The sequence below is a fragment of the Pararge aegeria genome, chromosome 18, assembly GCF_905163445.1.
Source record: "Pararge aegeria chromosome 18, ilParAegt1.1, whole genome shotgun sequence".
NCBI lineage: Eukaryota > Metazoa > Arthropoda > Insecta > Lepidoptera > Nymphalidae > Pararge > Pararge aegeria.
Window position 1 is genome coordinate 13,351,505 of NC_053197.1, and position 13,775 is coordinate 13,365,279.

The following is a 13,775-nucleotide window of genomic DNA, read 5'->3' on the forward strand; positions in this document are numbered from 1 at the left end:
CCGCTTAGCAGCGACCATTCACGTTGAGTCGGTTCCATTGTCCAGGGATTGCGCAAGCCATAGAATTCTACGAGCTGTATATTACCTTTTAAAATAGGTAAAATTTATAAGCGCGTTTCTGATTGTATTTACTAACTTATTCACTTTTTGTCCCTGTTAATTGGCACAGATTAAAAAAGTGACAAAACTTACGTTGTCAGAAGATGGTGAAAACTAAATTAATTATTGTCATTTTAAAATTTATTAAATACTAGCTTATGCCAGCGGCTTCGCTCACGTTAAGTTCATTTTTTTATTAAATTGATAAATTGATTTTATTCATCCCTCTTAGGGTTGGAATTTTCAAAAATCCTTTCGTAACGGATGCCTAAATTGTAATAACTATCTGTTTGCAAAATTTCAGCCCGATCCGTCAAGTGGTTAGAGCTGTGCGTTGATAGATCATTTAGGCAGTCAGCCTGACTTTGCCTTTTATATATATAGACGAAAGACGGATGATATCATCTTCATCTTATTAACCCTTTGCCAGCCTACAGGGCACGGGTGACGAGAATTGTGTCGACCGTAGTCCTACACGTCGTGCTCAGTTCGCTTTAGTAGGCCTTTGAGAATATTATAAAGAACTATGTTTTCCTTCACCGTTGAAGCAAGTGATATTTTAATTATTGATAAAGTTTAGTGTGTAGGTTAGTAAAATATAGTTATAATGTATGTTGACCGGTGCATCAGAATCTACGCTTGCGCATGAGGAAAATTCCTGTTGTTGAAAAATAAATAAAAACTTCTTAAAACGCACATAACAAAAATATTAGAGGTGCTTGCTGGGATTCGAATTCGGGGCCCCAGTCGCCACGGTCCGAAGTCTCTACTCGAAAGGTCACAAAAATAAACCGATTTTACCGGTTATTACAATCAAAATTTTAAAATAATCAAAGCGAAAGAGAACGGAATCTCTAAATTAGTGCAATAAAATTAGTTTCACGACATTAATTACATCAACAATTTTACTTTAATTTTACAATGCGGTATGAAATTAGAAGTTTACTCGTGAGATTGTTGCTGGAATTAATGTCACGAAATTAATTTTAAGGTATTAATACAATTTTACTGTACAGGTTCATAAAAAATGTTGTGCCGAGATGAGCGGTTATTCAATAGTTTTGAGTTATGACACTCTGCCAATGAATTCATGTTCGAATATTTTCAAGAAGTTTTTCAGCGATGCAGGCAATATCAGCCAAAATATTAAACTTTTCATATACCAGATTTCCAGCTGAATTTGACCCAGATAGACTTAATCTACCGATAGATTTAGGCAGGCAAAATTTGGCGTTGCATTTTCCGTCCCTTCATCATAGAGTTACTTAACAAGTCTTGATAATTGTTGTGTTTAGTAAACAGCCTTGCTCGCTCCAAAATGTCCTTCAGTATTTCATAAAAAATGTAGCCTCAACGTTGAAGCTAGAGGCTTAACGTAGAGTAGTATTATAGCTTTTTGTGACAGAGCTCGTCCGTGGAAGCACTAAAGCCATGCTTAATCCTGTGTTCCGGTCTGAAGGGAGTGGTTGCCGGTGTAAAACCGTGGTTGCCGGTGTAAAACCGTGGTTGCCGGTACCTCAAATTGATGGACACAGGGCGGCATGTTGCAGGACATGCTCCTTGCGAGCCCTCTGTTTATAGGCCATTGTTATCCATTTACCATCAGGCCATCTGTTTGGTCGATCAAAGATCTTATACTAATATATAAAGCTGAAGAGTTTGTTTGTTTACTTGAACGCGATGATCTCAGGAACTTCTGATCCGATTTGAAAAATTATGTTAGTGTTGGATAGCCCATCTTAAAGGCTATATAATTAATGTCATCACGTTAAGACCAATAGGAGCATAGCACCGATGAAGAATGTTTAAACTTCGGGGTTTTTTTTTTCTTTTGAGAAAGATTCGATAAAACCATGTATGACAAAGTTGGTCCCCTTTAAAAGTTCTAAAAATAAGTCCGCGACAGAATATGTTAGGTTCACTTATCCGCGGACGAAGTCGCGAGGGACCGCTAGTTACAACATAAAAAAAGCTCAACGCTTTCAAATATTGGAAAGAAGCGTGTAACTTTGCAAGAAACAATGGACATATTGCAATATGCTGCTTTGCTGTAAAGCTTGCGTGATGAGGTACAATAAATTAGACAAAGACTACTATCGTCAGGCTCGGCGTAACGTGATATAATGCGTGATACGTGATAGTTCCTACTTGCTTATCTGAATGATGGAGGAAATTTCCTACGTTGCTTTAACCTAATTCATTAATTACTAATGCCCGAAAACTTCGTCTTTGTACAAGATGTGATAATATTCCCATATAAAGTTTCATTCCCAATTTTATACTGTATACTCCGACTAACCGCTTTGCGTCTCCCGTCCGCGCCAGTTCTCTACATATTTGGCTTCTTAGTGCCTGAGCGCGATGTTAAATAGCATATCACCTTTCTCAGGAATGCCACTCAAGGGCTATAAAATAAAAAAAAAGACTTTTCGAATCGGACCTAAAACCTAATAATAACGGGCAAGTGATATTTATTCATAAAACGTTTAGTTAAAAAACGCATGCTTAGAAAATTAAAAGGGTTGACAACTGAAATAATAACCAATAGCTTATCAACACACCCATTAGTGTAAGGTTTAAAAACTGTCAAACTTTTGTAATTTGACCCCCCTCAAAACCTGTTTATTCAAAGTAATAGAACAAAGAAACCGAAGTTCTTATCTAACAATAGGAGAAAGTCAACGTCCGCTTTGAACCCTGAAATATAGCCTCAAAGCGAGAAAAGTTGGCCCACTTAAAATGTGCGAAAAATCCCGTATAGTCGAAGAACTCATGGACGATTTTCGCTCAAGTCTTATATCGTCCTAGACTAAAAAGTACAAACACCACCATAGTAACCACGTTGCTTAAATAATTATATTACTTGGACTAACTACAGGGCGGTGGGGCGCAGCGGTCATAGTAGTTAGGACTTCGGCCTCCTATCAGAGAAACTGATCGCGAGCCCCGGCACACACCTCCAACTTTTCGGATTTTAACGGTGAACAAAAACTTCGTGAGGAAACCTTCACGAATTCTTTATAATGTTCTAAGAACAAACAGCTACAGCCATGTGTAATCATGTTAAATCTACCTTCCGAACCGTAGTAGTGTCTATGTTAGCAAACAGACTTGAAGTTTTTCACCACTGCTTAAATAATTCTAGAATTGGTAAATTTTTTTTTTTAAATTAGTGAAAAATATTGTTATTTATGGCGCGTACAGCTCTTTTTGATGAATCAAAAATGGAAATCGCATTATCGTCACCTAAAGTTTGCTACTAGCTTGTGGTGCCAGTTGGCAGTGATGCTGCTTTCTGAGCCCAAGGCTGTGGGTTCGATTCCCATAACTGGAAAATGTTTTTTTGATGAACAAGGATGTTTTTCAGTATCTGGGTGTTTATTTGTACATTCTAAGTATTTATGTATATTATTTAAAAAAAAATATTCATCAGTCATCTTAGTACCCATAACACAAGCTACACTTAAATTGGGACTAGATAGCGATGTGTGTATTGTCATAGTATGTTTAATTATTAGATATTATTTACAGAAGTGTTATTTTATTATTGTTATCTCCATACTAAAATTATTTATAAACTTATATTCTAAAAGTATATAAGTATATATGTATATTATTTATTCATCAGTTATGTTATTACAATCAATATATAATTCATATGTTATGTTAATACATTGCTGCATTGTCGTATTAGGATAACTTTTTCCTGTAATGACAAAAATGTAAGATCTTTCTTCAACATTCTTTAAATATTAATGACTTATGAGATTTAAAAAAAAAAAGAAAAGCTCAAAAGCTAATACAAAACTAAGCTACGCTTATTTTGGGACTAGATGGCGATGTGTGTACTGTTGTAATATATTAATCTTATTTATATACTTGTTTATACATCATACTTTTCGGGTGAATAAAAAGCGTAAATCTCGCGACATCGTCACCGCACAACATGTATACTTTGTCTATATAATTTTTTTAAATTTTTTTTGGGTTTTTACAAGAAGTGTTAATCTTACACACCGGACACAAGTTGTTAAGATTGGTTCCCTTATTAGCCGGGAGGAGACTATCAATTACGGAGTTCCGCAGGGAAGCGTACTGGGCCCAACCTTGTTCTTAGTTTATATAAACAATTTATGTAAATTGACCATTCCTAACACACAGGTTCTATCTTATGCAGATGACACAGTTCTGCTTGTGCATGGAAAAAATTGGGACCAGGTTCGCTTGTACGCTGAAAAGTCTATAAGTGTAGTGAAAAGGTGGCTAACAAATCATTTACTCACATTAAACCCAGAAAAGACCAAATTTATAACCTTTTCGGCTAGGGAAATATCACAACCTGCAGAACCATTTCAATTAAAGATACACGACTGTACACAAGAAAGCAATGATTGTAAATGTTCTAATATAGCACGAGTTCCTGAAATAAAATATTTAGGTATCATTGTAGACAACCTTTTACGTTGGAACAGGCATGTTGACCTCGTCACTCGAAGAATTAGGAAGCTTATGTATATATTCAGAAAAATTACAAAAACAGCAGACGAAGACGTTTTAAAAGCCGCTTATTTTGCTCTGGTTCAGTCTCAGATTGCATATGGATTAACGGTTTGGGGGGGTTCCTTTGCAACGACTATACTCCGTCTTGAAAGAGCACAAAGAGCAATAATAAAAGTCATTTATAAGAAACCAGTGCTACATTTAACGCATCTTCTATATAAAGAAGGTGCGTTGCTCACTGTCAGGCAGCTATATATCCTTAATATAGCATTAAGGAAGCATGCCGAAATTCCACCAGAATCTCACTTAAAACCAAGAAAACGCAGTATACGGAACACTTGTGCCGTTAAACAATATCGAACTGCTTTTGCCTGTTGGCACAGTTGTGTTCTTGGTGCTCGAATATATAATAAAATTAACAAAATACATAATAATATTAGTTCCAAGCCACGGAATCAATGCAAGCAAATACTTACGTCGTGGTTAAAAACTTTGACATACAAGGAAACAGAGGAGCTACTTAAAATCATAGAATGATTCGTATTTTACGCACTTTTTAAACGCACACATGCACACACACACACACACACACTCACATACACACACACACACACACACACACACCACAATTCCACAAAAAAAAAACAATCACATCATTGTAATTAACTTATTATGTATTGCGATGTTTGCATCTGCCTAATTTCACGTTGTTGTAATGGGTCCGAAGGAAGGTGGCGACACTCGTAACACAAGTTACCTTAGTGCGAGTGTTTAAGCACTCCTTTGTGCACAAATAAATAAAATAGAGTATCACTGTGTCCATTAGGAGATTTCTGCTGTATACACTTTTATATATGAAATAAATAAATTATTATTATTATTATTATTATTATATCCAATTTAAACTTTATTCCTCGATCATCAACCCTTCTTTACATACAAAACATATTGGAAAATAATAATTGCAAAGGTCGACGATACGATACACAAGTTACTTAGTTTACACTTCTATCGTCAGTCCCCAAAGACTGTCCAGCATTTTTTTTTAAATCTTTGTATGTATAAATCGTCCATCAACTCTTGGCCTGGAACTAGTTCGAATAGAGCAGATCTTAAAACATTGGCTCTGTGAAATATAAGATCTGTCGGCTATATGCGAGTAAAATCTGGAGCAGTTGGCATTTATTCGATAGTCTTACTTACCTATGGATTTCGTTTGATATTAGGTAATGTCTGAAACGTGTGAAGTTCTAAGGCCTGGTTACAAAAGGAAAAGTCGTAGCCCTAGTGAGTTAACGTTAAGGTAGACCCATATCAATCACTTTTTTTTCTTTATCGATAATAGTTATGATATATATAAATGGATGCTCCGGTTCCGGAGCAGTCCGGTTTCCTCAGGAGACTTGACTTTACAATGAATAATTGTGAAGATTTAACAATAATATTCTTTGTTAAGGCATAATCTCCTGAGAATATTACGGTTTCGGAGCGAAACGTGCGTAGAGGGTACATTGTCGAAGATCTGTTTGGTGTGGAGTATTAGGATCGAAGAAATTATAAATAACACCATACAGATTCTCCTGCTTTTCGCGGAGTATAGCAAATTAAGCTTAATTTTCATAATTTATCATGGAATTCCGCAAAGCAGCAGTTAAAACAGGCGTCAGCCTGCTTCTATCCAATAGTGTAAAGCCAACTACCAATCGGTATTGGAGTAACGCGAATGGGCTAAGAATTTAACACCTCTCCCTTAAAGGACAGAAGATTTATTCTCCGCAATAATAAATTAAAGGTTAATGATACTTTTCTATATTCTACTCAAAGAATTTTGAGTACCAGTTCCACTAGGAAATTGGCAGTGTCAAACCCCGTCTCTGTTATTATCACTCACTTGTGAAAAATGTCGCTAAACTCCACAAGCTAGCATTGGAGCAGCGTGGTGGGCCTAAGCTCCAAAATAATCTTTCCTACAAGAGAGGATGTCTGTGCCCAGCTGTGGGACGTTAATAAATATAATAAATGATGATGATGCAAACAAACAAGATTGGACAAATAAGGAAAAATAAACTAATACAAATAATCATCATCATTATATTAACCCATTACCGGCCAAATACAGGGCACGGGTCTCCTCCCACAATGAGAAGGGGTTAAGGTCGTAGCCCATCACGCTGGTCACGCGGATTGGTGGACTCCACACACCTGCGAGAACATTATGTAGAACTCTCAGGCATACAGTTACCTCACGATGTTTTCCTCCACCGTTGAAGCAAGTGATGATTTAATTACTTGAAACGCACATAACTTAGAAAAGTTGGAGGTGCTTGCTGGGATTCGAACTCAGCACCCCGCTTCAATACATATGACGGTCGACTGGCGCAGTGGGCAGCAACCCTGCTTTCTGACTATGGCCGTGGGTTCGATTCCCACAACTGGACAATGTTTGTGTTTGTGTGATGAACACGAATGTTTTTCAGTGTCTGGGTGTTTATCTATATATTACAATTATTTGTGTATGTTATTCTTTGTGTATGTTATTCTCAAAATTATTCATCAGTTATCTAAGTACCTATAACACAGTGGCGTGCATAGGGTTTTTGGCCAGTGTATGCATAAAGCAGGTACATGGCATAAAATGGAAAAATTCCCCTCCAATCACTCGCACTATAAAATAATTTGGGTATGCAGTGCTTTTGTGCATGTATGAAGTGCACGCTACTGCTATAACACAAGCTACGCTTACTTTTCGACTAAATGGCGATGTGTGTATTGTCATAGTATATTTATTTTTATTATTAATATTATATTAAAACGAATAATACTTTCTTCTATTTTAGTTTACGAAATGTAACAGGTTGTGTTGTTAGCGAGTAGCAAGTAAACCTTATACGGTATTGGATATAAACAGCTGCCCGTAACTGTTTAGCTTGCTAAACTTGTTCCTAACTCAAATTAGGGAGTAGCTCGCTAAAATACTGAGTCCTATTGATAATATTCAGTGCTGTATTGTTTTCAGTTTGTATCTAATATTATCTTGCTTAGACCAATGGGTAGGACTTCGACTTTCGAGGGGCTTTTCAAATCCAAGCACGCACCTTTATTTCTTGTAATTTTTGTGCTACTATAATATCACTTGAGAATTTAAACTTGGTGCACTGTAAATGTTAGCATGCTCAATCAATAAATAGTCCAGTTCGAATCCCGGCACGCACCTCCAACTTGTCCAAGTTATGTGCGTTTTAAGACGACATCCAATTGGCGCAGTGGACAGCGACCCTTCTTTCTGAGTCCAAGGCCGTGGGTTGGATTCCCACAAATGGACAATATTTGTGTGATGAACATAAATGTTTTCCAGTGTCTGGGTGTTTATCTAAATATTATAAGCATTTATTTCATAAAAATTATTCATCAGTTATTAAACTTGTGGAAACTTTATTGGTTTATGTGATATAATAATACGGCATTACTTTTATGTGTAATATTACTGTTTGTTTCCCTTGAAAAGCAAATAAATAAATAAATCTTAGTACCCATAACTCAAGGTACGCTTACTTTGGGACTAGATGGCGATATGTGTATTGTCGGAGTAAATTTATTTTATTTAAATTATCACTTGCTTCAACAGTGAAGGAAAACGTCTTGAGGAATCCTGCATGTCTGGGAGTGGGAGGAGACCCGTGCCCTGTAGTGGGCCGGTAATGGGTTGAACCACGCCACGTGACGAGAACAATTTGCTTAATTTTTATATACCATAATTGAAGAGCAACCAGTGCAATGCTTATTAATGTGTAGTTCCGATGGCCATCCGTGGGCTTCATCATCACTTTTATTCAACCAAATGGTGCTTTACAATAGCTACTGGGCAATTGACGGCCGAGTGGCGCAGTGGGCAGCGACCCTGCTTTCTGAGTCCAAGCTCTTGGGTTCGATTCCCACAACTGGAAAATGTTTGTGTGATGAACATGAATGTTTTTCAGTGTCTGGGTGTTTATCTGTATATTATAAGTATTTATGTGTATTATATTCATAGAAAATATTCATCAGCTATCTTAGTACCCATAACACAAGCTACGCTTGCTTTGGGGCTAGATGGCGATGTGTGTATTGTCGTAGTATATTTAATTATTTAATTTACTTCAAAAAATACTCAAAATCCATATAATATTTGAAGATTTCCCTCAATTCGTTTAGGATACCTTCAACAGATCTTAACTTGTTAAAAATGGGATCACATTGGAAATATACCGTATCAAACAAAAAAGATATCCCTAACTCACGCATCCTGTTCTATAAGAAAGAATAAATTCTTATTCTTCTGAATAAAGGATACCATCAGAAAGTGAAAAGGTAAAAATCAGTATGTAACATTGTCAGTTCATTGCGACTATATGGGACTAATACGTTCAACCGAATCAGAAGCCAAGGCACCCGCTCCCGGTTACCTCATGAAAATCTATAAGAAAAATCAAATGCCGTCTTTCCTTTTAAACTTGGTGCAAGTGATAAGAAAATAGCATTTTATTAAGTCCAATAAAAAATACACCAAACGAGTGAATTCTCATTCTAGCTCCAATAGAATTAAACTCCACTCTCTCTCTCACTCCACTCCACTCTCTCCAAGTGTAAACAAACGTAGATCATTCTTTCGTTGTTCTATCTGCGTTTGCAAGATTCTATGGAAGTTATATTAAACCATATGGGCTTAATATAACTAACCTAATTAGTTTTTCGCTTATTAAAAATTCTTGATGCTTGAAATCCGTACCATATTTTTTATTGAAATAAAACGGCGGCCTCGGCATATCTTATATAAGCAATTTTGAAAAGACAAATCGTTTTATAGTGACTCTATCACTAGTTCAGAAAAAAGATGCTCTTTTATAGGTCATCGTTTGACTAACAAACAATATCTTTGTTCAATCTTGTATGCAGATGAAAACGGTAGAGCCGTTTGCTTCTATGAAACTTAGTCATCAATAATCCTAACCGATTTCGCTTGCGGGGATAAATGCTTTAAGCTGGATACTGACAGGTTATTGAGCCAAACATTCAGTTAGGATATTTGGCTCCCAAAATCCATGACATAAAGCCTAGTCAGATGCGGATACTTTGGTGCATAATATGATTCAAGGTCACATTATAATATATTGCTCTTGACCATTCAATGTAGCTTTAATTGCATATAACAGGGCGCACTTACAAGTTAAGAAATTTGTTACGGCGCTCGCGAACTAATGTAGCTTGTTAAATTAGTACTTGTTAGTTAGGCAGATAGGCGTAAAAAAACAAAATACCCTCCTTATGAAACTAATAAAACCATAATAAATTTTAACAAAGAATAAAGGAAAAATAAAACAGCCATAACAATGGGTTAGCTGATCTTGACTCTACACAATTTTTCAGGGTGGAACAAGCCGTGACACCGCTGCACAGAGACTAAATTTTTTTTTTTTAAAGTACAGAAGTTTAAAAAAAACCGTACTTATTACCGTAGGTTGAGAAGCCCTGGTATATAACATGCATATAAATGATAAGAAAACTCTAAATTTCTGACTCAAAATAAATTTGAAAACATTGAATGGCTCTGTTGTAAAAAAGTGTCTTTTCGGTTTGTGTCACTTTTGTATTTAAACAGCAATATATGCTCAAGCAAAGATGCACCCTATCGTCCAAGCTATGTTTTATCAAAACATAGATTTGACGCCAAATTGTATACTTTAAGATAAATTTTTATTTATAATTTTTTCTATATGTTTATGTGGTGTACAATAAATGTGTATTCATTCATTCATTCATTCATCGATTTGACGAATATAATATAAAGAATATTATTTTGCGCCTCGATTATGGAATATGGCTGCTAAGCAATTTATGATAGGTCATAATGTGTTGAAGGGATCCTGGAGAAATTGAGGGAACTCTTTAAATATTATAGGCACACCCATAGCGGTTTGAGTATATTTTAATGTAACATTTGGAGCATTTGCTATCATAAACTACCATTTGTTCAATTAAAATTGATGATGAAGAATGATGATGGTTGGCAAACGGAACACAATAATAAGTATTACATTGGTTGCGTTTCGATTATTGTATATAGTAGGTGAGCAATTTATGCTCGTCACAATAAAAAAGCTGATGATGAAGTGCTGGGAGAACTCCTCAACCATTAATAGCCCTGCTACGGGAAAAGCAATATCTTGTAAATGGTTATGAGAACTTGACAATGGGCTATTATAACTAAGATAAATGCAAAATACCCGAAAAAAAGTGTAGTAAAAATATTAAGATAATAAACGGACTCTGTTAAAAAAACTATTTTTTTTTTTTTTTGTATATGAACCCAAGGCATTAATGAAATGCAATACTGATTGCAGTGGCTTGCATAGAAAGTATGCACAGGGTATGCAGTTGATATAAAATGAATAAAACCTCCAATACGAGTTATAAAATATTTAACAGTAGTCATCGTAAGAGTTACAAAAAGCCTACCCTTAAGTTTTTATAACTCGTACTGGAGATTTTCTCCATTTATAACTATCTGCATACCCTCTATATACCCTCTTTGCACGCCACTGATTGTTGTAAGTTATGAGAACAAATTTCTCAATAACATCCAAGTACATACTGCTAAAATTCGTATCCTCTTTAAACTTTGCAGTAGCCAGGGCAAAATAAGATACCATTTCTCCAACCTGTATCTAAACCTCACGATATAAATATTCAGTGCAAGAACCCTTCTTAATGAAAAAGGGCCACTATTTTAATTCAACTACGGTTTACGGATTCCTGAAGAATTTGGAAGGCACGTGCGTTAGTTACGTAGGTTAGGAATTTTGTGGCGGTGAACTATTTATAGATTAATTATATACTTTCCGTAGTAATTTTTTATAGCAGGTGACCCATCTAAACTGAAAAACCATCGCGTCAGAAATTATAAATTCCGTAATTGCTCCTGCCGGGAATAGAACCCGGGTACTCTACTTAAAGTCACAGCGCTCACCGCTGCGCTAACGAGGTCGTCAAACCGAATGATGATACACTGTTTCAATTTAAAAAAAAAAACATATTGTACATCTGATTAAATACGTGTACTTATGCAATAAATCACATTATACTGGAGAAAAATTTTTACAGTTACATTTCTATATTCCAGTGTGCAATTAAGAATGAAATTGCATTCCATTGAACTCTTCTCCTCTCCTTTATGTTTAATTTTTTTAAATTGTGCTTAAGTTAAGGGTCATTTAATATTCTAAACAATTTTTATGTTAACGTAAAAATCCTAGAAGAGTACCTAAAAGAAACCTTAAATAAATTAAGAATTTTCCCCAGTTTCGTAAATAACATAAAGTTGGGAATTTCATTTTATATCTGCTGTAGTTTAACTCCACCCACACATGTATAAGCTCTTTTAATTTCTAACGTAGTAAGTATAAACACAAACCCCAGTAATTACTAGAGGCTAAGCTTTAAGACCCCGAATTCCGTGTTAAACGTCCCAATGGGATATCCGACGTAGGTGCGTACATATTATCACTTCACGAGTTTGAACTCTTGAAATGTATTGGATAAAAGCAGGCGTTATTTTGCGGAATTCCATCATGTAGAGTGTGAACATTAAGCTTAATTTGTACGGTGCAGTTCTGTAATTTCTTCAATCGTTAAATGAAATTATAATAAGATGATTATAATTATGGGGGCAGGGGAGGGCAACTGAACTAAATGAACTACTTATATCTTTTCCCTTAGATGCCTTCTTATGCAAACCAATTCTCGCACATATCTTAACATTAAACATAACCTTTGAATTTTTTTCGGGTTCATTTGTTAGAATAACTAGTGTGTTTTTAGAATAATAAAAAAATATATATATATATATATACTACGACAATACACACATCGCCATCTAGTTGCAAAGTAAGCGTAGCGTAGGAGAGCCGTAAAAATTTAATTGGAAAAAGCGCTCAGGCCGCTATTGCCAGAGAGTCGCAGGTTCAAATCCTGTTGGTTCCGAAATTTTTTATATCCATTTTAAATTTATAAAATTGATAATTTTTCTAAGTGTAGGTAAAAACACTAATAAAAATTAAAAAAAAAAGTAATGTGTCATCTCTTGTTTCAAACGTGTCTCATTGTAACATGGTCCTTTGAAAAAGTAGATCGAAACTGCAACGTTTCCTACTAGATGACGCTACAGTCGCTATAAGACTGATGTGAAAGGCATATAATTCACTAATTTCGGCATCAACGGTAGGAGAGCCGTAGCTTAATTGGAAAAAGCGCTCAGGCCGCGATTGCCAGAGAGTCGCAGGTTCAAATCCTGTAGGTTCCGAAAATATTTACATGCATTTTAAATTTATAAAATCAAGGCTAGCTAGTGTTATGGGTAGTTAGATAACTGATAAATAATTTTAAGAATAATATACATAAATACTTTTAATATATAGATAAACACCAAGACACTAAAAACACTCGTGTTCATCACACACATTGTCTCAGACTCAGAAAGCAGGGTCGCTGCCCACTGTTCAATCGGCCGTCATAATAGAATAGAATAGATTTTTTTAAATAGCCGAAATGTCGTTTCGCTTCCCATGTTCCATAAGTTTTACAGTGGGACACAAAGATAGCACAGATACTCCTATTTCTAACAAAAAGTAGTTTCTCTGATCGTTTTTTTTGTTCCTGTAACTTTAAACTTCTGAAGTCCACGCCTCGGAGTTGGACTGAAGTGACTTGTCAGCTGAGTATTAAGTATACTTATAAGTTCACTTTAAAAAAATATTGGGTGACCGTCTTAAGCACGCAAGATTAAAATTTATTATTAATGACTTCATTTTAATTTGAGATAGTAATGTTTAACTGCCGAACCCACAGGGGGTTCGATTCCCATAACTGGAAAATATTTGTGTGATGAACATGAATGTTTTTCAGTGTCTGGGTGTTTATTTGTAAATTATAACTATTTATTTATTTAAACATCTTTATTGCGTAATAAAGGAGAAATTACAAATATAGTTAAACAAAAAATTAAAAGCAAAAGTGATCTCTGCCAGGTAACCTTACCGATAGTACACAACAAAACATGAGAGACGGGAAATCGCAATTAAAATAAACAATACATAAATTTACACACTTAAGTACATACTACTAATAACTAATATAATAAATTA

At 35.4% G+C, this 13,775-nt stretch overlaps 1 protein-coding gene across 1 annotated transcript in view; it reads left to right on the top strand.

Annotated features, from left to right (window-relative positions):
* LOC120631417 (uncharacterized protein CG43867) overlaps positions 1-13,775 on the top strand; it is a 471,170-nt gene that overhangs the window by 190,044 nt on the left and 267,351 nt on the right. The gene's annotated exons all lie outside the window — the stretch shown is intronic.